Here is a 23,843-nt window from a genome sequence, read left to right as displayed (position 1 = left end):
ACGTGAGGCATAGAAGGTCCCCGTCACCCTCTAGCCCAGACTACTGGAACAGGTCTGAAGGCAGTAGGAGCTATGTACCGTAAGGAGTGTCTACAGTGTTCAAAGTGCTCTGTGGGTTTAAAGGGAAGAGAAAGCCCTGGGGTTGCAGTGGCAGCTTCACAGAGTACTTGAGCTTTGAAGAGGATTACTCTGGCCTGAGTGTAGAATTTACCCACATCACTTCCAAGCACGCGATGCAGCTTGACTCTGTGTCTGCTCTTCTCTGCATAGTCCCTATTTGCCCAACCTCTCAGCTATCAACTCGTTGCCCAATCAAAAGTAACAGATCTGATGAACAGGTAAAACAAGGCGCAGGACCCTTGCAGGATGCTGTCATATTTATAAATTGGCTTTCCTTGGCTTGTGGACAAGCCTCATGCAGTCAACTATGATGGGAAAGGGGACCAAGGAACCAGGTACAACATGGTATGTTTACAGACTTCCAAGGACCCCTCCCTCAGCAAGGCTCTGAGGAGATGCTATCGTAGAAGAATCCTGATAGGGTAGGCGCTTTGATGACCTGCCCCAATGTGGCCTCAGAGCTTTGGTTGGTTCTCATGGGAGGAGATAACAGATGGGGAATGGGGGAGAGAGAGAAGGAAAGCATTCCAATGAGGGAAGAAGAAAACCAGGAAGGGCAAAGTCTTGGTGATAACAATGTTCAGAACGAAACGATTCCTCTACCTCAGTGGTTCTCAACCTTCCTGATGCTGTGACCCTTTAATACAGTTCCTGCTGTTGTGGTGACCCCAACCATAACTACTTCATATCTATAATTTTGCTACTGTTATAAATAGGAATGTAAGTATTTTTGGAGATGGAGTTTTGCCAGAGTGTCTCGACCCACAGATTCAAGAAAGTCCAGACTATCAAATGACAAATACTGCCTTTAGTGCAAGGGGACTCACTATTCAGGAACACGTATGTTTATTCCTTTGGAAGCTGAAAAATGGAATATATCAATGGGTCGATGAGAGATATTCACACCTCTACATTTAAAAAAAGAATGCATGTGACCCTTCCAGGACAGCACAGGGTAGCAAGGCCTGGAGGCAGAGAGCGGGACCATGCACACCTGTTAGCAAGACTGTTGTAATTAGCTCCCCAAGACAGTGGACAGGCACCAGTCTTAGTCCTCAAAAGGCCTCATTAAACATCAAACAGAATTGGCCGCAGCCATTAGCAGATCTGAGAGTTCGACAAAGGGAAAAGGAAATTGTTTGGGAAGTACTGAGAGACACTAGGTGAAACTGTAGCTGGGGTGCAGGTAAAGTTGGCACAGAGTAGTAACCTCAGGCAGAACTGGGGAGTGGGGCGGGTATGGTGGAAGCTGGAGTCAGAGAACAGAACAAAAATGAGAGCTGTGTGTACGGCACCTCTGCCTTCATACGTCCGTAGCCAGTCCCGAGCCATCTGCCCCGTGCAGAGGAAAAGGAGGGCCCTTTTTCTCATGAGTTAAAATAAGCTGTCAGGCTGGGGACAAGGCTCGGCAGTGCGGTGCTGGCTTTGCAAGCAGGAGAAAATGGGATGGAGCCACAGGACCGGCATGGAAAGTGTCTTGTATGGTGGTGTGTGCATGTATGCAGTTCTAGTGCTGCCGAGTCGGAGTCAGGTGGATCCTGGGGTGCGCTGGGAAGCCATCTTACCTCGCTTTCTGAGGTCCAAGTCAGTGAGAGACCCTGCCTCAAATAAAGAAGTTATATGATTTCTAAAGAATGACATCCATTCAAGGTTGACCTCTGGCACACACACACACACACACACACACACACACACACACACACACACACGTATATAAAACACATCTAGGAACAATGTGAGTCACTTCTATGACTCGTTTCCCCAAGTAAAACCACCTTCTTTTTTATGTTGGGGAACCCTCAGTGCAAGGACTCCAGGTCTCCACATCAGAAGAAAAGTTGTCAGTTAAGAAACTTTCCCCATCCTCAACCAAAAAGAGCAAATCAAATTCACAAACAAAAAGAACAAGCAAAGTTCAGCTCTGAGCGAAAACAGGGATTAAAACAAAAAGACAAAGCAAATAGGTCTCTCACAGAATTAAAAAAAAAATGCACCAGTTACACATCATCAGGCACCATTTTATTTTGTTTTGGTCTCTGTGAGGTTGGTCTGGCTTGGTTTTTGTTGCAGGGTTTCCAATCTAAGGCTCACACCAGTTTCTAATTCATAATCCTTATGCCCCAGTCTCCTCAGTGCTGAGATTACAGCAAATACTTCTTAGCTGCCTCAGGCTGCCCCTTTTTTAGACATCAGAGAACAAGACAGATACCTCGAAATCCAAAATGTAATTTCCCTAAAGTACAAATTAATAAATATAAAACACTAGAAAATAATGCAAGGGCTGCTTTGAGGATCAGAAGAGAGGGGATACAAGCTATGAGTAAAAGACACATCGTAGGCCATTCAGAAAGTCTAGATTCAGGCTAGGGATACAGCTCTAAAGGTCCTGACTTCATGCCTGGGGCTGAAGAGTCTTCATTCAAAGGATGAGATCCTAAGAGAGAAACATAGTGTCAAAAACCGCAAAGAAACACTCCCATAGCTAGAGTCAGAAGACCCAGATAGAAACTAACAAAAATCACTGGGCAGGTGTGTACGTGCGAATCGCCTACATGAGAGGAGGAATTTGGGTTGACAGTATCCCATCTCATCACCATGACTGTAGGCTAGAATATGATCAAAGGATGTCTCAGAGGCTGAGAAAACGCCTGTTAGCAACTAGAAACCAAGCCACTGATTAACCAAATGAGGAAGAATGAGAAAATTCTCGTACCGACAAAACCGTCTGGGTGCCATGTGCCTGTCTTTGAAACTTATTTTAGGATCAACTTCAACAAAATGAGAGCTGAGGTAACTCTAAGGTGTGGGAAAGATGTCAGGAAGTACTGGGAGGCCTGCTGTGAAGCAGACCCCACAAGGAGGGAGCGAGGGTCAGAAGACTCTAAGAGAAGCCGAGGAGGGAAGGAGGACTGAAGAAGGGGCGGGGTGAGGCTCAGGCCTGAGAACACTTTAAGAACGTTAAAAGCAAAAAAAAAGAAATATTTAAAAAAAAGGGGCTGGGGATTTAGCTCAGTGGTAGAGCGCTTACCTAGGAAGCGCAAGGCCCTGGGTTCGGTCCCCAGCTCCGAAAAAAAAAAAAAAAAAGAAATATTTAAAGAACGTTAAAAGCATGGTGAGTATGGGGGGGGTGAATATAAGAGGTACTCAGACACCCCAAGGGAGAAGGAAGCGCTCTCAAATATGAAGCAGTCGGTTCAACAAAGAACAGAGGGTTGTTGTCCTTGAGGAAGAAGTGAAATGCATTCTGAACAATAAAGAGAGTGAGTGGTAAAGGGATAAAGTGGAAAGATAACTTAATGTGGAAAACCTAGAGCTATTCATCACCGGATGGTGGGCAGTGCTGAGAAAAGGACAGGTGCCATAAACGTGACCTCAAAATGAGAGACTTGGAAAAGAAATGATATGTCTGAGCAATTGGTGGAATTTTAAAAAGAATCGTCTATTTAATGATATTTCTTTGCTTAATAATATGTCTATGTGCATGTGTGTGCATAGTCTATGTGTGTTTGTTATGTGTGCACACGTGAATGCAGGTGTGTTCACCTATGCACACATGGAGAAACAGAAGGACATCAGGTGTTCTGTCCCGTCGCTCTGCCCCATTCTTTTGACACAGGGCCTTTCACTTAAGCTGGAGCTAGACTGATAGCCAGCCAGTCCCACTGATTATCCCACCTCCTCCCACAACAGCAGTGGGGGCTAGAGGCATGGCCAACTGTCTTTGTTGGGATCCAAACTCAGGTCCTCATACTTACCCAGAAAGAACTCTTATCTTCTGAGATATGGATCCCGCCTGAATAATTTCTTCTGAGCTGCAGGAAAAAAATTACATTGTAACCATAGGGGAAAAATATCATTGGCCTATCATAATTGATTGACTGCAGTAAACAGCCCCTCTTCTTGATAACATAAAATCTTTGTGTTGGTTCCACATTTAGAACAACATAGAGTCAAAGCAGAAGAAGAAGAAGAAGAAGAAGAAGAAGAAGAAGAAGAAGAGGAGGAGGAGGAGGAGGAGGAGGAGGAGGAGGAGGAAAGGAAGGAAGGAAGGAAGGAAGGAAGGAAGAAAGAGAGAGAGAGAGAAAGAAAGAAAGAAAGAAAGAAAGAAAGAAAGAAAGAAAGAAAGAAAGAAAGAAGAAAAGCTTAATTGTAGTTTCAAAATAAGATTTAAATCCCCCAGCCCCAGCAATACGAAAGCTGGGTTCAATGTTCTCATTTCTCAGAGAGATAAGAGGTTTGTCTTTACAGGACAGAGGTTTGAGTGGAGTTTAATGCTATCCTGAGATACAAAGTGCTAAGTAAAAACATCAAAGCGACAGGAACTCGGAAGCGCTGACGTCATTCTTTAGAAGAAAGAAAAGGAGAGGACAGTAAGGGAGCTGTGATCAGAGGAAGTCAGATGATCCTGTCCTGGGCTAGAATGGTAACGTGCATCACTAACACGTGCTTGGCAGCAGGCTGAGGGCACAAAGCGCCTAAAGCAATTGCTTCTGGGAAGCTGGGCTCAGGTGAGAATAGGAAGGGCAGAGAGAGGGAATGAGGTGAGTCTATTATAACCAGTGTGTGTGTGTGTGTGTGTGTGTGTGTGTGTGTGTGTGTGTGTGTAATATTTTATATATTATACTAAAAGTTAAAATATTATTTCTAAAAATATTCTTTAAAAATCTTAAAATACATAATCTGGGAAATACATATACATATACATATACATAAGACATAAGTATATGTCTTATTTGTTACTAAAGAACGATCTAACTCATAGATAATATAGAGCAGGCCTTTTCAGCATCTTTTATTTATGTGTCTGTGCATGATTGTGTATTATGTAAGTCCAGTGCCTCCACTGAAGGACAGTTATAAACTAACCACCTTGTGGATGCTGAGAGTCTTTGGAAACAGCAGCTACTGTTCTTAACCACTAAGCCAGCCCTCCTGCCCAAGATCAATGATTTATACATACATACACTTACTTACACACACATACAGGCACACACACACAAGCATGCACATGTGCACACACATACAGGCATACACAAACACACACACACTCAACCCTATGTCCTTTGACCTGTAGTCTGTCAACATATCCTTTCTTAACATACAGATAACCTTTTATATAAAGCTAGTAGAATTCACATTCAACTAATTCAACTCATGATTTATTTTTATCTAATTATAGGTTATCTCCCAGTTCCCATGACTTTTAGAGGGTTATTCTTTTAAAATATAGTATCCATCCAGTCTGACACACAACATTGAATTATTTTTGTTTTGTTTTGGTCTTCTTTAATTGAAAGTAGTTTTAGTCTTTGTCATTTTGTCATTCAAGAAGTTGTTGTTTCTGAAGAATACAGAGCATTTGTCCCACAGGATTTTTATGGAAATGGTGGGTTTTTTGGTTTTCTTTTCTTTTGTTGCAACAGACTTCCGGTTTGGGTGTGTTGGGTTTGTTTGCTGTTTCTTCGCCACAACATCGCAGAATACAGGTTTTCTACACAGCTGTGGAGCTCTGATTCTATTGACTTTTTGCTGTCTGGCCTCTATTGAACCAATTAGTAATCATTTGAGACGACTGCCTTTTTCAATTCTGAAAACTTAGTTCATTCATTCACTGTTTCCCTTTGTCTCACGGTGAGTTCCCAGTCGTCCACTGTGTTGTTTTTTAAAATGGCGGGCATCATTTTCTATACATCTTGGGACATATCTGAACTTCATAGCCATCTGACGTCTTTGCTAAACGACACACTAGGACTGGTTGTCCCACTCCTGGTCACTGCTTTGCTTTTCTTCCCAGACCTCAAGCTTTTGGTTAGCAGTTTGAAACTACAGGTAATACGTTATGCTGTGGATTCTGACTCCCACCCCTCCCCATTTCCAGGAGTGACAAAGAGCAAGGTCACCCACCCTAAACTGCAGATATCACTCCCCTGCCTCCAACCAAAGCTGTCTAGCTACTCATTTCTCTGCTTGGCTGTTTGCAACTCACCTTCACTTTAAAGAAGAAAAAAATATCTGGCTTTCCAGGAATTATATGAGTGAGTGGTCAAACAATGACCTGTGCTGAGCTCATTCTCCAGTTGGTGGTACAGGATACATTGCTGACAATCTTGAGTGAGTTGTCATATGTAATTCATAGTCTTCACAAACATGGGGGTATCAGCCCAAGGGGCAGAGATGATGGCCCTTTCAGTCCCACCGTATCCTCTGGCTCCCATCTTCCTCTCTCCTGTGTGTAACCATACAGAGCCTGCCCAACCAAGAAGTTGACTTTTCACCAGCTTCTGATTGATCTCTAGATCCTTGAAAGGACTGTTCTGTTACACTGGGGGAAGAGGAAACACTAACTTCTTAAAGCATGTGACCGGAAATTCTACCCTCTTTGATACACCTAGAGTTTTTTCAGCAAGTCATTTAGATGAATAGGCCTCAGCTTTCTTTTTTCTTTTTTTTTGGGGGGGGGGTGGGAAGTTGCAGTGAACTTTATGGATGGTATTCAAGAGAGTGGGGGCTCCCTAGGCCCCTCCTGTTATTATAGGGTCTTGGATAGAAATTGTGAGGAGATGCTCAGTGTTGGGGGCTGAGTTGGGACTCCTTAGCAACTGAGAACCTCTCTCTTGCTCTAAGTGTCCTTGCTGGTTTGGGTGGTCCAGGGTTTCTTACTCCTTGGAGGCCATGTAGGCCACAAGGTCCAACACCCTGTTGCTGTAGTCGTATTCATTGTCATACCAGGAAATGAGCTTTACAAAGTTGTCATTGAGAGCAGGGATAGCCCCAACATCAAAGGTGAAGGAGTAGAAGTTATTGTTGAAGTCACAGGAGAGAACCTGATCCTCAGTGTAGCCCAGGATGCCCTTTAGTGGGCCTCAGATGCCTGCTTCACCACCTTCTTGATGTCATCATACTTGGCATCCTGTTTCTCCAAGCCATATGTCTGATTCACAATGGTACATTAGGGGTAGGAACACGGAAGGCCATGCCAGTGAGGTTCCTGTTCAACTCTGGGATGACCTTGCCCACAGCCTTGGCAGCACCAGTAGATGCAGGGATGATGTTCTGGGCAGCCCCATGGCCATCATGCCACAACTTTCCAGAGGGGCCATCCACAGTCTTCTTAGTGGTAGTGATGGCATGGACTGTGGTCATGAGCCCTTCCATAATACCAAAGTTGTCATGGGTGACCTTGGCCAGGGGGGCTAAGCAGTTGGTGGTGCAGGATGCATTGCTGACAATCTTGAGTGAGTTGTCATTCGTAGTTCATACTCATCACAAACATGGGGGTATCAGTCCAAGGGGCAGAGATGATGGCCCTTTTGGTCCCAACCTTCAAGTGGGCTACAGCCTTCTCCATGGTAGGTATTGAAGATACCAGTAGACTCTATGACCAGCACTAGCATCATGATGTTTGATGTTAACAGGATCTCGCTCCTGGAAGATGGTGACGGGTTTCCTGTTGATGACAAGCTTCCCATTCTCAGCCTTGACTATGCCATTGAATTTGCCATGGGTAGAGTCATACTGGAACATGTAGACCATGGTGTTGAGGTCAATGAAGGGGTCGTTAATGGCAACAATCTACACTTCCCCAGATGCAGAGCAGAAGGCAGCCCTGGTAACCAGGAGCCCAACCCATTGGGCCAAACCCATTCATAGTGACCTTCACCATCTTGTCTATGGGACAAGGCTGGCACTGCAGGAGAAGATGTGGCTGTCTCTGGAACAGTGAGGAGCAGAGAGCAGACCTCAGCCTTCTTAATGCTGAGACCTTTTAATACAACTCCTCATGTTGTGATGACCCTAACCATAAAATCATTTTGCTGCTACTTCATAATTATAATTTTGCTACAGTTATGAATTGTGATGTAAATCTCTGTATTTTCCAATGGTCTTAGGTGACCCCTGTGAAACAGTTGTTCCCACACAGGTTGACAAACACCTATTGCTCTGACATTATTCAAATATCTCTCTTTTCTTTAATGGTTTATGATGCTTTGACATGTGCTAAACATGTGGATTTGGTTTCTGAACTCATATTTTATCAGTTCATTTACTTGTGACTGAGTACCACAGTCTTAGTCATAGGACTTTTTTAGCGTGTTTTAATATCTCCTGTGCCTACCCACATACCGCCTTTTTACTGTTCCGTGGTTATTTTCCACATGAACTTTCAGTATGGTTTTGTCTCAATCCAGGACAAAAGGCATAGCATTAGTTCCATTGGGAATGCAGTCAACATCTAAACGAACTTAAGCAGATCCAACATACTACAACAATGCAATATTCTATCCAGGAACAAGCAATGCCCTTCTATTTGTTCAACTGTGTGCCTCCCAGAAGTGCTTCATGGCTTCATTCATTGGATTCCCATGTTTCTTACTATTTATTTTAACACATCTTTGTTATTCTTATTCCTTTAAATATAAAAGGCTTACAACGTGTCAAATCAGGCCTGGCAAGTGCTCATTGTACTCACTAGGTCCAATACCCAACTTTTCCTCTTGTTTAGCAAATGACCTTCAACATGGTACGACCTAATTCTCTCAGAGCCCCAGCTTCTTCACCTGGGAAATGGGAGTTGGTACTGCACAGAACTGAAGGGGGCTGAAAGGATGAGCTGAAACGAAATTTCCACATGGAATGGCCCACCCATCCCTAGTGTACCAAGTTTTTCTTTTCCTACAAAATGTTGGCAAGGGTTGTAAGGATTACAGCATCATTTGATTGCTAGGAAAGTAAACCACTCCCGTTACGTGAGCATCCAAGCAAGAGACTGGGGAATGAGGCGGTAAAGAGAAGATGCAAAAGATATCATTAGAAAACTCTAGAATAATGGTTGTGCTAAAAGCACCAATTAAAAGCTGCATTGGAGCTAGCAACATGGCTCAGTGAGTAAAGGCGCTTGGCACCAAGCCTGATTACCAGAGTTCAATCTCTAGGACCCACAGGTAGAAGAGACTTGACTCTCATAAGTTTTGTCCTCTGACTTCCACATGTACATCATGGCATATCCATGCTTCTCCCTAACACACACACACACACACACACACACACACACACACACACACACACTCACACACACACACACACACACAAATAAATGTACTTTAAAAAACTCTCTTATTGCTTGTATAACATGGAGTATTTGTCTAGCTTTGTCCACAACTCTGTTCATTTCCTCCCCACCGTGAGAATGGAACGGAGCGTATGGGAAACAAGAAGAAAGAAAAAGAGAAACCCTAATCAATGAATGCTTCTTCGTGTTGTGTCAGACATAATTAGCAGACATTTGCATAGCTAGCGAGGGGGTGAGAAATATAGGATTCTTAGCTCGCAAAGTTTATTATCATTCAACTAACAAAAGTAATGAGACATAACTCCGTCTAGACAGAGAGAACAGGATCCTGGACAGGCATTGGAGTCTTGATGCTACCTGTAATTAATAACATAAATTGGATTGTTTTACATAGTGTGATTAAGTTTAAGATTCCTTGTTTTTTTAAAAGTAATAATACTAACAATAGTATTGTTAACTAACAATAGTATTGTTAGTATTATTGCTATTATCACTTATATGGAGGACAGAAGAATGGAGCTAGAGTTTGCAATGGTGGCGAGCCTCCCCACATGGGTGCTGGGAACCCTCTCAGGAGCACAGGAAGAGTGCCCTTAATTACCTGCGGAGCCATCTCTCCAGCCCACTTCTCCTTTTCTGTCAGGAAGGTTGAATGAGGTGATCTTGATGATCTCTTGGGCTTTTAAAATTCCACGGCTCTGTTTTGCATGTTCACAGCGTGAGAAAATGATTATCGTAAGACAATTACAAATAAAGTGTCGTTGAATTCCAGAAGATAATAAAATAAAATGACCCCACTTAAAAATTGTCACCACTTCTCCCTGCGCTGTGATCACAGTTGCCGGACTGGACATTTACCTTTATGAACTGCACATCTGTTTCTGCCTTGCAGCATGCCTGCTGGATCTCTTGGTGAAACCTTGTTGGTCAAACTGTCGGAGACAGACTAGTAGGGTACAAAATGAAACTGTGTTATTTATTCTCTTAATATAGGAAACATTCACACATGTGAGATGTGATTGCTCCTCAGGTTCCTTAGTAATTATCTAAACACACACACACACACACACACACACACACACACACACACACACACACACACTTTAGGATTAGTTCGTTTGCAGGGGAAAAAAATTGATTCAAAAATCACAAAACCTTCCCTAACTTTCCAAACTCTCTGAGGTGGGACTCGGAGAAATCCCATCAAATTTCTAACAGCGTTCCAAGTTCTCCTCCAGCCTGGGAATTTATTCATGACTCACAGTCCCTTCACTATCTCAATGCAGCAAGCTCTGTTCTCCCGTCGCTACTTTCTGAAGTAATCACCCGTAATGCCAGGAACGGTGCTTTGAGATCCTAAGCGGAAAGGATTTGTGTCCATCCACCTGGACTTTGGTTGGCATTACAGCATGCCCCTCGCCTCTGAGCCTTTCATTCAGCACTGAGCAACTTTGCAATCTTGCTCCCTTTAAAAGTCGCTGTACCATGTGGGGAACTGGGGACGTGCTGCCTTTCAAGACACCAAATGTCCCATTTTCAGAAAACAGCCTGTTCATTTCCGAGGCGCCTTTGGCTGCTACTCCAGATTCCCCGAGCCAAACAGAACTTCCCGGAGCAGCTGGGGCACGCAGGTGCTTCCGGCTCCTCCACGTCCACACCTGAGGCAAGCACCTCCACGTCCACACCTGAGGCAAGCAAGAGAGAGAGCATTTGAGGCCTCGCTCTTTGTGGGCCTGAGGCCTCCGGGCTTCCAACTGGAAACACCAGTCTCCTCGCCCCCAACCCCATCCCTACTCACCCACAACCACACCACTTAAATCTGGCAACCCAGGAGGACCGGTTTCCTCTGGATATAGCTTTCTTGTTACCCTTTTGGCAGTGGTTTCTCTTTAAGTTTGGTTTTCTTCTGAATTCAAGACTGAATGGAAAACAGTAATAAGTCCGTTCAAGATATGGAGGTGGGGGTGGGTCTAAATCTCCTACCCTCCCCCAGCAGACATACAATGGGACCCAAAGTACAAAACCCTGAGGCTCTTTACTACATAACCTGAACATTAACAGCAGGGAAAGAAAGAACATATTTGGATCGGTAAGTGAGGTTTAAAAGGAAAGCTATGGGGCTGGGGATTTAGCTCAGTGGTAGAGCGCTTACCTAGGAAGCGCAAGGCCCTGGGTTCGGTCCCCAGCTCCGGGAAAAAAAAGAACCAAAAAAAAAAAAGGGGGGGGGGAAGCTATGAGGTTGTAACACCAGGCAACACTCCTAACCCAACAAAAAGAAGCAGGAAAACTTCAGAGAGCAACGAAGCCATGAACCTGAGTGTACACCAACCTGTCTTGCACTTCATCCACTGTCTGACCTTGCCGGTCACGTGAGCCCTCCAAGCTTCTGTTCCTTGAGGAGGTACAGTTAATGCTATCGGCCCATTCCCTGAGGTGCCCCCATGTAACCAATGGCAACGACATTCCTTCTCTCTGTAACACTCTACCACACTGGGGGTTGGTATAAAACAGCCGGGCTACATAAACCCCTGCCTAGCATTTCCGGTGATCCAAAATGTGATCCCAATTACAACCCTGCTTAAAGTAGCCATTCATTCCTTTAGAGCCGGCCCCCTTTGCTTAAGTCTAAACCTGCACTTGCCATTGATTAAGGCCTCCACATTTTATAACTTTCTACATGACACATTTATTACATCTTTGTAATCTATCCCCACTAAAACGTACTCAAGCTAAGCCAGACACTTTTAGGACATGATTTTTAAGTAGTGGCTATGTGCAAATTGCATTAGTGCCTCCAAATTAAATTGTTTTTACCTTAATGCACGATGTCAAACAGAGAAATATCCAAATTCGAATTCTTGGGGATAGAGAAAGTGGTAACAGGCTTGGAACTTGAGATTTAGAGAAAGTTGGGTTCGTGAACTCATTTTCATCTTCAAACCGGTCTTGAGTCTTCTAGACTTAGAAAAGAAAAAAGCCAGTAATTCCATGCAGGGACTGAGGGGCGGGGGAAGGCAGAGGATGTGAGTGGGGAGGGCAAAGGGGACTGGAAGGAAACTGTGTATAGAAGACACCGAGAGAGAAAAGACAATAAACGCTCCCTTAAAGCTTTCCTGTCTCCTTGCCTGGTCCCCGTCAGCTCCACTCTGTTAATTACACCGTGTACTTTTATGTCTGTTTATTATGGACTCATTCCTTTCGCACCTGTCTCGGTTCATTTTATGCTCACAATAATCCCAGGACCTACAGGGAACAGCCTACTTTGTATCCATTTCTTCCGTGGAGGGAAGATGCTCTGTGAGAGTGACTGGCCACTCCTGTTGCCTGGTCAGAAGGGGAATCCAGAGCCTTCCATTCCCCTGTGCGGTCTGCTCTGCACAGATCTTGTAATTGCTAACCCTTGGCCGGGCTGTTCATTACAGGTGTAGACAAAGGTCCAGAGGGCACCCGCCAGCATTTCTAGATTTGTGTTGTCCTGGCAGAGGAACTGGCTAGTGATGGGAACAGAGGCAGTCTATTAAGGAAGAGGTGCTCTGAGGAAGAAGTGAGCTGGGAAGGTTAAGCTCAATGGCTCGGGGTCATGAAGGTTGTCACCCTTTTAGACAGTAACGCTTCCTCTGGCATTTGTCTACTGCACAATCTCTCATGTCGTCCCTAGTCAAGGGTTTCTTTCATGTATAAATCTGGATACATCTCTCCGTGCCTTGCCCTCCAGCTATATGCTGCCCCATAAAGCATCTCTAAGGACCTCCCTTAGAAGTATCAAAGGCTCCTCTGAGGAATACTCCCTCAGGAACATGCCCCTGGGAAGACCCTGGCTGCATTCTGGAGACCTAGATTCTGGGTCCTGCCTGACTCACTAAGCAACCCCACACATTTTGCTCACATTGCCTTGGCCTGCATCTCTGTCACAGTTGGAGGTTTCAATGAGCCCATTGACAGGCTCATAGTCAGTGCAACAGAATTTTCTATACACATGAAGGTAGTTTGCTAAGCTGAAAGTTAGACTTCATTGCATCCCATTGGTCCCTGAAACTGCCCTCCTTTAAGCTCTTGTCTTGGGAACATCTTTCAGTCACATCAGAGCCTCAGACCATCTGGCACAGGACCTGGTTCCCTGACCTCATCCTGGGGATCTGCCAAAGGGGCTGCTCCCCAGGGACAAGTGCCTGCCTGTCAGCCCAGCCCTGCCAGAGGCTCCCCAATTAGGTTACAGGTCGGCTCTCTTGCTCTGCCCCAGCAAGGGGCCATCAACAACCTGAGAAACCTGTGGCCAAGGCTCTGAGATGTGAGATTCACTATTGAATGAGTCAGTCCTGGGGCCTGCTAAGCAGTCACTACCCATAAGTGTGCCTAAGGAACAGGTTGGAAATAGGCAGCTCTAAGCTGAGATTCTGCTCTTATTAGATCTAACAGCCTGCTCCTCTTCCTCCAGTCACTCCTCAGGACTGAGCCTTTTGTGTTCTTCCCAATTCGCTAACTGCTTATTGGGTTAAAGCATCAAACACAGGAGTTCAGCCAGTTCTGGTTTTAGAAATCTGTAGTGTTCATGGAACCTGGTGAATCTGGGATCCCAAACTGTTGCAAGAAAAGGTGGTGTTGAAGATGAAGTAGAGAATCTTGAGTTGGGGCAAGGGTAGGGAGGAGAACACTGTGCAGTGTTTAACTGTGTTACACACCAAGCCTTCAGACAGGCTGCAGAGCCCTTCACTATCCCCCTGACTGTCTGAAACCAGAGACACACGGGGTGAGAGAGACAGCTACCTTGAGGTCCCTTCATTTTCACAACAAGTCTTAGAAGAATCTGGAGCTGTAGAAGGTCTCTAAGCCTGCCCTGAAAGTTATACTGAAGGCAGTGCCACCAGGCAGCTGTAAGGAGCCCCAGCTCAGGGAAGTTTCTTCATGTCGAATGTGTAAAATGCTCTGGTAGGGCTGGCGCTGATTAGCACTAGACCCTGAGCTGCTGGCTTGTCTGCATGCAGTGTTTCATCTAGTCCTCCCAGGCATTACGTGACTTATGGATAACAGAGAGACATGCTCACCCAAACAGAGGCAGCAAGCAGTACAGAGCTGAAGCAGGACTGAGGCCTGGCTTCAGAGTCTGTCCTCCTGGCCACCTTACCAAACAGGTTTTGCTAAATGAAGTCTGGAGACCTCTTAAGGAGGGAGGAAAAAGGCATGAGCTCTACTCTGCGATGTGGATCCCTTATCTCTCTGATTTCCTTCCTAGTGACAGATTAGGACACTGAGACTCAGGTCATTAATGAGCGGAGAGTTATCAAACTGGGATTCAAACCCAGGTCTGTTGGGTCGGTGCTTGCATTCTTCCCAAGGGCCTGACCTGAGAGTTTGTGATTCTCTCTCAATTTCTAGATTCTTCTAAGTCAAACTCTTAGAAGAAGGAAGAGCTCTGAGAATGCCATGGGATTGAGGGAAAATGTAGTCTGTTAGGATTAGGCAGTGGCATTCCTGAAAAGTCTCTGCAAGTCCCCAAAATGCTAGGAGCTGCTGACCCACTTTTGAGACTTTCTCAGAGCCAGCAACCATGAGATCTGAAGACACGTGGTCTTTCAAAGGGACAACACCAAATGAAGAAGCCAGAATTTTACTTATATTTTCTCTCTACTGCTGAATGGACTCAGGGTAACCAGTTCCCTTCTTGGGGTCTCCATTTCCTGATGTCTTTCCAAAGCCCCCAGCACCCACTACTTTCTGATCCTGTATCAGAGCTGTCCTTGGGTTGTGACAGCCTAGAAGATAGCACAGCACACTGATTAGGTGACATGCTGCAAATGGTTTGTTATTAATATTAGATGTACCAAACGTATGCCCTTTAAGTAACACCCATAATGAGAAGGAAAGAGGAAAGAAAGTAGCAACCAAAGGTAGCCATGGCACAAATACCAATTACTGGTGATTCCAGGTAAGTGTGGGTAATCAGTCACGGGACAGAACAGTGACCAGATGGAACAGAGGAAGTGCCATTTGTGCTGAATCTTGGAGAACGAGGAGGAAAAGCATTGTCAGAAGGACACAGTCCAGCTCTTTGCCAACCACGATGATTCAAGTGGATCCAGCCATCCCTCCAGCACCCTCAAGGAAGGTCTAAAAATGAGCTAACTTTTCCAGGGTTCCCAACCCGCAATGAACCAATGTAAACAGCTTCCTGCTACCCAGAGAGAATGGGTTCTAAGGTAGCTGTTTCTAAGAACAGCTGGGGACCAGGAATATTCTCTTTCCTTCAGTAATAACTTTAAAAATCTAAGACCCTAGGCTCAGGGAACTCCGAGGAAGAGGAGGCAGAGTGTTAAAAGACAGAAGGGATGGAGGGCACAGAGAAATCAAAACCTTCTAAACACATGAACTCACAGAGACCGTGGCTGCACGCACAGGGCCTGCATAGCTATGCATCAGATGGGTCCCTAGAGTTGAAAGGAGACATGGACACACACTCCCATCCCCAAACCAGAACCTTTCTCCAATTAATAGCCACTTTCAAATAAAAACTTAGTTTTCTTCAAGATAGTCTTCCTGAGGAAATGAGTCATTCTTAAAGGTGGTCCCCATGTTCAGGGGAAGACGGCCAACACAAAAACAACTCAACAGGGTTGGGGATTTGGCTCAGTGGTAGAGCACTTGCCTAGCAAGCACAAGGCCCTGGGTTCGATCCCCAGCTCCGAAAAAAAGAATAGGAAAAAAAAATAACTCAACAGCCATCTTTGGAGGTTCACGGTCTCTTAATGTTAAGTCGGGGCACTGTCTTTTAAACCTTACAAGTCCTTAAAGTACATATTATAGCTTCTGGTTTGGGGTTTTTAATGGGGTTCCCATGTATGCAAATATGTACTTGGAGTCTGTATGTGTTTCTTATGCCTTTTCTTTGGCTCCTTTGCTTGCTTGGCTGACTTTTGTCATGTTCTGATTTGTCTTTGATTTATTTTATGTCCTTTTGTTACTAATCCCTAGGTGCCTGTTTGGTTTCCAATAAGACACAGAAATCGTGTGGCTCTGGATGGAAGCGGAGGTAGGAAGGAGCTAGGAGAAACAGGGCAAACCATAATCAGAATATATTGCATTTAAAAAACTATTTTGAATAAGAGAAAGGGAGGAAGGAAGAAGGAAGGGAGGAAGGGATGGAGGGAGGGAGGAAGGAAGGAAGGAAGGAAGGAAGGAAGGAAGGAAGGAAGGAAGGAAGGAAGGAAGGAGACAGAAACTGAGGCTCTGTCCTGCCGTCCTACCCTGCTCTGTTCCCTGGCCAAACCTGTCCAGCCACGTCCAGTCATGCCAAATCTTGTCTCCTCTATCTGACCTATAAACTCCACCCAATTCTGCCTTGGCCTGCCCAGTCTTGCCAGCCTCTTCCCAGTTCTTAGGACTTGTTTTGCCCAGTCCTGCCCTGTCCTGCCTAACTCTGCTCACCAGCTCAGCCTTGAATGATCCAGTTCTTCACCTGCTCCACCCTGCCTGGCATTCACCCTCATTCAGCCAGCCCTTCCCGTCCACTCCTGCCTGCCCTAATGCTGCCATGTGCTCTCAGTCCTGTCCTGCCTGACTTTCTGCTCTGTGATGTTCCCTGTGTCTGAGACAGTAATCTTCTCCTCCGGAGGACTCGACGGAATCTTCCTTTTACAAGATTTCTCCTCTCTCTAAGGCTGTATGTGGGTACACCCTAGGAAGAACCCTGTGAAAGACACCATAAGGTATGCCAGGACAGGTCACCATGTCCCATCTCTTAGGACAGGTTGCCATATGGTCTCTTAGAAAAGAGTCACCATATAACCTCTTAGGACATGGTCAACACATGGTCTCCTAGAATTTAGCCACTATATAGTCTCTCAGGACACAGTCACCATATGGTCTTTAGTACAGGGTCACATGTGATCTTCTCGGGACACAGTTACTACGCAATATTCTCAGGTCTTGGTTATCATATGATCTCGTAAGACAGGATCACCTTATAACTTCTTGGGAAGTCATATCTCTACTAAGTCATCTCTATATTAAGATGCTATCTTTTAGCATATTGTCACTGTGGAAACTTCATAGGACATTGTTACTATATAATCACTTAGGACATGGTCATCTTGGGATCTCTTACAGTATAGTCTGCATAGGACATCTTGGGACACTATCACATGATCTCTTAGGACATGATCACTATATGATATTTTTGATGAAAGGCCTCAGAAGAAGAATCTATCTGAGCTTAGAAGTAGATAGCACACTTCACTCTTCTTTCAGCCAGTGGGATCATTTCTACATGTGGCCATTGTAATATGATAGGGTTTTTTGGTTTGCTATGTTATGTTTGATGCACGACCTTGCTATGTAGAGCAGGCTGGTCCTGAACTCATAGAGATTTGCCTGCTTCTGTCTCCTAAGTGCTGGAAATTAAAGGCATGTACCACCACATTAGATATTTTAGGGGCTTACAAGAAGGGCAGGAGGCAAATGAATAACCCACCCATACAGGTGGATAGATCATAGGATGTGCATTTGGATATTAATCTTTTTCCACCTCACAGACAGGAACTTCTTTCTCTTTGTTTCCTTCCTATATGGTTAACTTATTTTTCTTTGTAAACTACCCTGAATTCTTTCAAAAGGAAGTTAGGCAAAAACCATGGGGAACATTTATCGAGCCTACACTTTGCAGTGTTGTACAGTAAGGGACCCTAGAAGCTCTCGCACATCCTTACAAGGCAGTTTCAAAGCTCCCCCAAAGCCTGTGGTGTTCTAGTACACATACAGCTGGAGACCTGACACCCAGCAGAGCCAGGAACTCGGCTCAGCAGGGACCAATTTTACCCAGAAGGGAGAACAACCTTTAAGTTCTTAGTAACTGATTGTGCTCACTTTGGGGACTTTAAGACATCAGGTTGGGGGAAAAAAACTTGCAAAAGATGAAATGACTGACAGCCTTGGTTTTCTCAGATGTAAAGCTCACACACTGGATATCTTAAAGTGGGGAAAGGAAGAACCAAGTAGACACAGGAGAAAAAAAAACACACACACAAGTGCACATCAGGTTGCTTGCAGTGGCCAACATGGACACGTTAGTGTAGTCGTCACAATCATTAAAAAGGAGCAGAATTCCTAGGGATTCCATTACAAGGTAAGCCTGGAATACCGAGAAGATTTTTTTTTTATCTCCAAAGACATTATAGTCCAGCTAGAGGAAGAAATCAAGGAGATATTTTTAACAACTACACATAGTTCAAAGTTCTCTGTGCTGAGAACCCAGTTGGCAATGGGAGACCACATTGGCATCTTTAATCAAGGGGTACTAAGGGGCTCCCTCTCCCTCTGCTGCGAAGAGTAGAGAGGAATAAGCATACTGCACAGTGCTGGCCTGTTAACTCGGATTCTGCCAGGAGCCCAAGGTGAACAGGTAACAGACATGGCCAAGAACAACTGATGAAGGGAAGTGTGCCCCCAAGCAGTGACAAAATTGGAGTATCTTATTATGCACGTGTCATATTTTCTCAGCTCTAAATATGGAAGTGCAGAGAGATGTCAAGGGGGAGGAGAGTGCACAGCTTCGTCTGCTGCCCCCTCCGGGATCCAGACAATATGGCGCTGTGGGTCCTTCCTCTGGTTCTGTTCCCCACTCTGAGTGTGAACACTCAGCAAGGCAGTGAAGGTCTAACTAATGTGTAAAGATCCTTTCCCACATGCAGCACGGTCTCCACATCATCCTTGCCCCTTCACAATGTGTTGTACTTTTGGGTGAATTAAGTTATTTTCAGGAATAAATTCCACCTTGTGATCCCTTACAATATGCCGTTCTCTACTTCAGCCACTCCGCCCCTCGCCCTGTGAGACGCAGCAGCTAACAGATGCTTGGTACCGTTTTGATAAATGACTAGCTGAAGAGGATAAGGTAGGGGTAAGAATCAACCTCAGACTGTGACCTGAGATGATTAACGGGGTCGGCGAGAGAGTCACAGAAGCCTAGAGATGCAACTGGTCGTGGAGAAATAGCAGCGGTCATTCTTTATGGCCAACATGTCATTGCGCATGTCATGTCTTCAGCCTACAGCTCCTCTCCTAGTTTTCCTCTTGCCTTTTGAAACTCCACTTACACCATTTCTCTAGGTAGGGCTTCCCTGGACCCATATTGGAGACTTGGTTCCTGTCGTGTTACAGCACACGGTTACTTATTGCTTCGTCTGTCACTACTGCATGGAGCACAACACTAATCAACAGCACAGGTTCAGTTGGAGACAGACCAAGATTGGTAAGGCATCCAGTGTGATGTACTGTAAAACTGGTCTAATTCCTTACCAGTAACCCCTGTTCCTGAGAAAAAAGAAATGGACTTTTCCAGACTTTGATTTCAAAACATGTGATGCAATGTCTCACAGAAGGGTTCCTGAGACATTTTTTAGGGTGATCATGAATTCAAACTATTTTCATAATAGAAGAAATTACTATGTATTCTCTTCACAAAGTTGATTTTTTTTCGTCAACTATGATGAAGATTGTTGGCACTTTAGTATGAATCAAGGCTACGCTATAACAATGACACAGGTGGACCTTATAATATTTACCCCATTCACTTACGGTAAAGGAGAATGTTCGTCTCCAGAAACTTCCTTGATGAAGCAGTAGAAGGGACTAATGGTTTTGAATTTTGAGAAACAGCTGTTCAATACTCCGTGTAAAGAAATGGGAAGTAAAACTCATGTTATTTCTGTCACGCACCCAGGTACTGAAGCTGCCTCAAGGAAAGGCTCTTTAAGATGGACCTGCAAGCTGCACCAGCTAAGCTGGCCAGACAGTGTCACTTTTTTACTTGAAAGAATGACTAACAAACACATTCACGTGTTTGGCAGACGCTTTGTCAAAACCGAGCAGAGACTGTCACAGGTAGGGAAACACCTGACAATACTTGTAGCTAATGATATGATTTGAGCTTTCAAGCCCAAATTAGAATTTTGTAAAACATGTTTTTATCAGTCAGTGTACTGAAGACGCAGACTCTTTTTGATGTTTGACAAGTCCCACCTGTCTTTCTTCTCTTGCCCTACATTGTTTAAGCAGGAAGGAAGCCAGGCAAGTCCAAGCACTCTCTCCCTGGTGCCAACACAGAAGTTTAAGCTACACAAAGCTTAGCCACACAAAACATCTACTCTTCTCTTACTCATGACAAAACCCAAAGCTACCCTTTTTTTTCCGTACAAGGAATTTGGGACCCATTCTTTGCCTTACTATATGAGCGGTGTGATCATTTTTGACAACCATGCCAACCTGAGGGAAAGGCCAGTCCTGCCTTCTGAGAGCAACCACAAGACAACAGGCACCGCGGGGCAGGATGCTCTATGTAGTGAACACAAGTTAGGAGTCTTTTGTCCTCCGGCTTTCAGCTTGTCAACAAATCTGTAGCCTTCTGGTACTGCCCTTGAAGCTGCTACCTATTGGCCATGTGGCTTCAGGCTAGGCCACTGCCTGTGGACAGCCTTGGAGCTATGTTGATTTGTGCTACATTTTCCAGAAACTGCAATGTAGATTTAAATGGCCCAGGTAATGGTCCTTTAGGAATAGAGGTCTCTAAAATGGTATTTCTACTTTTGGTGGAATGTCCTGGTCTAGATCTACTTAAGTGGCACAGGTTGAACTATGTATCTTATTCTGACATATTCTAAGGCTGACAGACTCCAGGCTCAGTGAGGGACTCCTGCCCTCTGACTCTAGTTTGTGTGCATGAACAGCAGTTGAACTTTGTACAGAACCCCAAGGCAAAAGCCAGTATCATATGTAATGAATGGGCCCATTGGGGTTTTCCTCATGTAAAGACTTATGATGTGCTGGAGCTCAAGTGCAAGTGGCTATTGGGACTCTGTGGGACTTAAGAAAAGTGTTTCTATTGCTGTTGCTTTGCTTCTGCTACAAAAATAGATCCAGATGCTAGAATTACAGTCGTGGGACCCTCAATGCCCCAAGGGATAGACCCTATGAAGAGTATCTCAAAATGTTTCACCCTATTTTCCCAATGGAGCCAGAAAAGACTGAAAAGGGGGTCACCAAAAACTCGGGGGATAATATAAGAACATCTAAGTGGCCATGCCAGCTCCCCAGAATCAGAGATCTCGAGGACCATCATAGGGTGGTAATATAGAGGTGGGAGGTGAAATGCCTAATGTTTATGACACTGACTGGGAATCCTCAGACAGAGAAGCCTGAACGTGACATGAGAAAAGCCTGCTCTGAGATATTTCTCATAACCACTCACCAAACTTCTATTCCAATGGAAGACATGAAATGGAAATAGAGGTGTGTGATTTGAGCTGATTGAAAATTTACTAAAAGAATTTATTCAACAGGAAGACGAAGTGGGAGCCGAATGACTTTTGCACTTCTATAACGCTAGCTCAGAACTGACGTTAGCATCTATTGAGAGGAACCAATTGGTAGGCATATCTCGTGATCCCAAAATTAATAATTTATTAAGAAACCCATTTAATTTATTAAGATGGGACCATTAAGCATGCCCTCTGCAACATTCTCAAGCTCATTTTCTCTTTCATTTCATCTCGTCAGTGTTGATGACACGGAAACAGCCCATCCCACCATGGCAACAAAAGTGTCCATGCCTTCCCTAGCTGTAAAACATTGGAGGAAGGAGGACAGCTATTCAGGAAAGTGGGCACAGTGTGGTGGGTTTATTGCTATTATGCTGAACATGCCATAGACCTCTTACCAGCCCCAAGCAGGGCCTTTGATGATAATATAAAGCAATTGTTTTAAAGAAGAATTATTCTCTACATGAAGAATGAGATGAAACTCAAATGTTCACCTACTGTTGAAATAATGCAGGAGACAAAGGTCCCCATAAGAGACCATCCAAAAACATGACTCACGTACAAATTCTGATACTGGATATTTTGTTGGTGGTGGCTTTTTAGGACAGAATTTTGCATTGTCCGGGATATACTTGAACTTGCTATGAAGCTGAAATGGGTCTTCTTTTTTTCTTTTTAGTATAGAATAGGGTTTATTCAGGGCATGAGGAGGGGAGTTTGGAGGGTAGTAGAAGCAGAGAAAGGCAGAGAGAGAGTAGGGAAGTGGAGTAGAAGCCATGAGCATGTGGAGAGAGAGGGTAGAAGGGAATTGGGGGGGATGGGGAAAGAGCCAGAGCAGGAAGGCAAGAGCAGGAAACAGAGTGAGGCTGGTCTTGAACTCTTGATCTACCTAACCCTACTTCCCATGTTCTGGGTGGCATGGGCCACCATACCTGGATAAAAGACTTGATACTGGACACTCTGAAATATGAATCTCACAAATAATTTAATCTTGGGAATAACACTTGAAGAGTGGCAATTTTTATTTCATCAGACTACGGGGAAGCTAAGGACCCCAGGACCAGTTCACATGAGATGTACACGAGGTGGTTCCAGGCTACTGCCACCCAATATTCTGATGTTAAGGGATGGCAACCACAATAACCCTGTTGAGAACTTGCAGGGACAATAGCCACCAACTAGGGACAATTTACTCTTTACCTCTCTGTTGGGTCATCAGTCTCCCTTGTTGTTACTGTATTTTTATTTTTAAAATATTCACACAATATATCTTAATCATAGTCTCTCTTTTCCTCCAACTCCTCCAGAGCCTCCCCACCGCTCTATATACCCAATTTCATATTCTTTGTCTCAAAAAAGAAAAGAGGGAGAGAGAGAGAGAGAGAGAGAGAGAGAGAGAGAGAGAGAGAAAGGGAAGGGAAACCAAAACAAACAGCAAACCACTGAAACAAAAGCCCCCCAAAATTATGAAGTCTATTTTATGTTGGACAACTATTCCTGGGCGCACTGGGTAAAAAGGAATTGGTTGCTCCCATAGTATTTGTCCTGCCCTGGAGTGTAGATAATATACCAGTGATATCTCATTAAAGAAAACTGACTAAACCCTCACATGCATCAATGTTAAATGGCTTCTTGTTTAGTGTAGGGCTTTGTGTCAACTTCCCTTTCTCAGCATCGAGATTTGTACTGCTCTTGTGTATACTGTCATAGTTTCTGTGAGTTCATGTATGTGTCATTCCTGTTGTATCTGGAAGATGCTGTTTGTATGAAGTCATCCACCCTTTCTAGTCCTTACAAGTTTTTACTTCCCCTTTCACTTAAATCCCTCAGCCTTGAAGGATTTGATAAAGACATCTTATACAGGTTAAGTGTTCTAAAGTCTCTCACTCTCTGCATGTTGTCCAGTTGTAGATCTCTGTGTTATTTTCCATCTATTTCGAGTAGCAACTTCTCTGATGGGGGTTGAGGATTGTCATTAGGAGTGTCCTAGTGTCTTTTCAATTTCTGTGACAAAATACTATGACTACAGTATTTAATTTGGGACTCACAGTTTTAGAAGGTTAGAATCCACGACCATCATGACAGGGAACATGGCAGCAGACAGGCATTAATGATTCTGAAGTCATATCTGAGAGTACACAACTCAATCCATGAGCATAAGGCAGAGACCAAGATAATTCAGAGTAATATGGGTTTTTAAAACCTCAGAGCCTACCTCCAGTGACACACCTCCTCAATAAGGCCACATCTCCTAATTCTTCCCAAGCAGTTCCAATCGAGGACAAACTACTCAAACATCTGCGCCTATGAGTCCCATTCTCATCTAAACCACCATAAGAAACCATTTT

General features: G+C 44.4%; 1 long non-coding RNA gene across 1 annotated transcript in view; it reads right to left on the bottom strand.

The window, feature by feature from the left end:
- Positions 1–2,117: 2,117 nt before the first annotated feature.
- The window catches only part of LOC103692567 (uncharacterized), a 59,311-nt gene continuing 37,585 nt past the window's right edge, over positions 2,118–23,843 (bottom strand). Inside the window, exons 3-8 of the long non-coding RNA XR_005505726.2 lie at positions 12,005–12,150; positions 10,517–10,875; positions 10,049–10,136; positions 9,792–9,888; positions 3,876–3,932; positions 2,118–2,554 (exon numbers count right to left, since the gene is read on the bottom strand). This is a non-coding gene — a long non-coding RNA (uncharacterized LOC103692567). The remainder of the gene's footprint in view (positions 2,555–3,875; positions 3,933–9,791; positions 9,889–10,048; positions 10,137–10,516; positions 10,876–12,004; positions 12,151–23,843) is intronic.

The sequence above is a fragment of the Rattus norvegicus genome, chromosome 6 (genome assembly GCF_036323735.1).
Source record: "Rattus norvegicus strain BN/NHsdMcwi chromosome 6, GRCr8, whole genome shotgun sequence".
Classification (NCBI taxonomy): Eukaryota; Metazoa; Chordata; class Mammalia; order Rodentia; family Muridae; genus Rattus; species Rattus norvegicus.
This window is presented reverse-complemented; position numbering and strand designations above follow the sequence as displayed.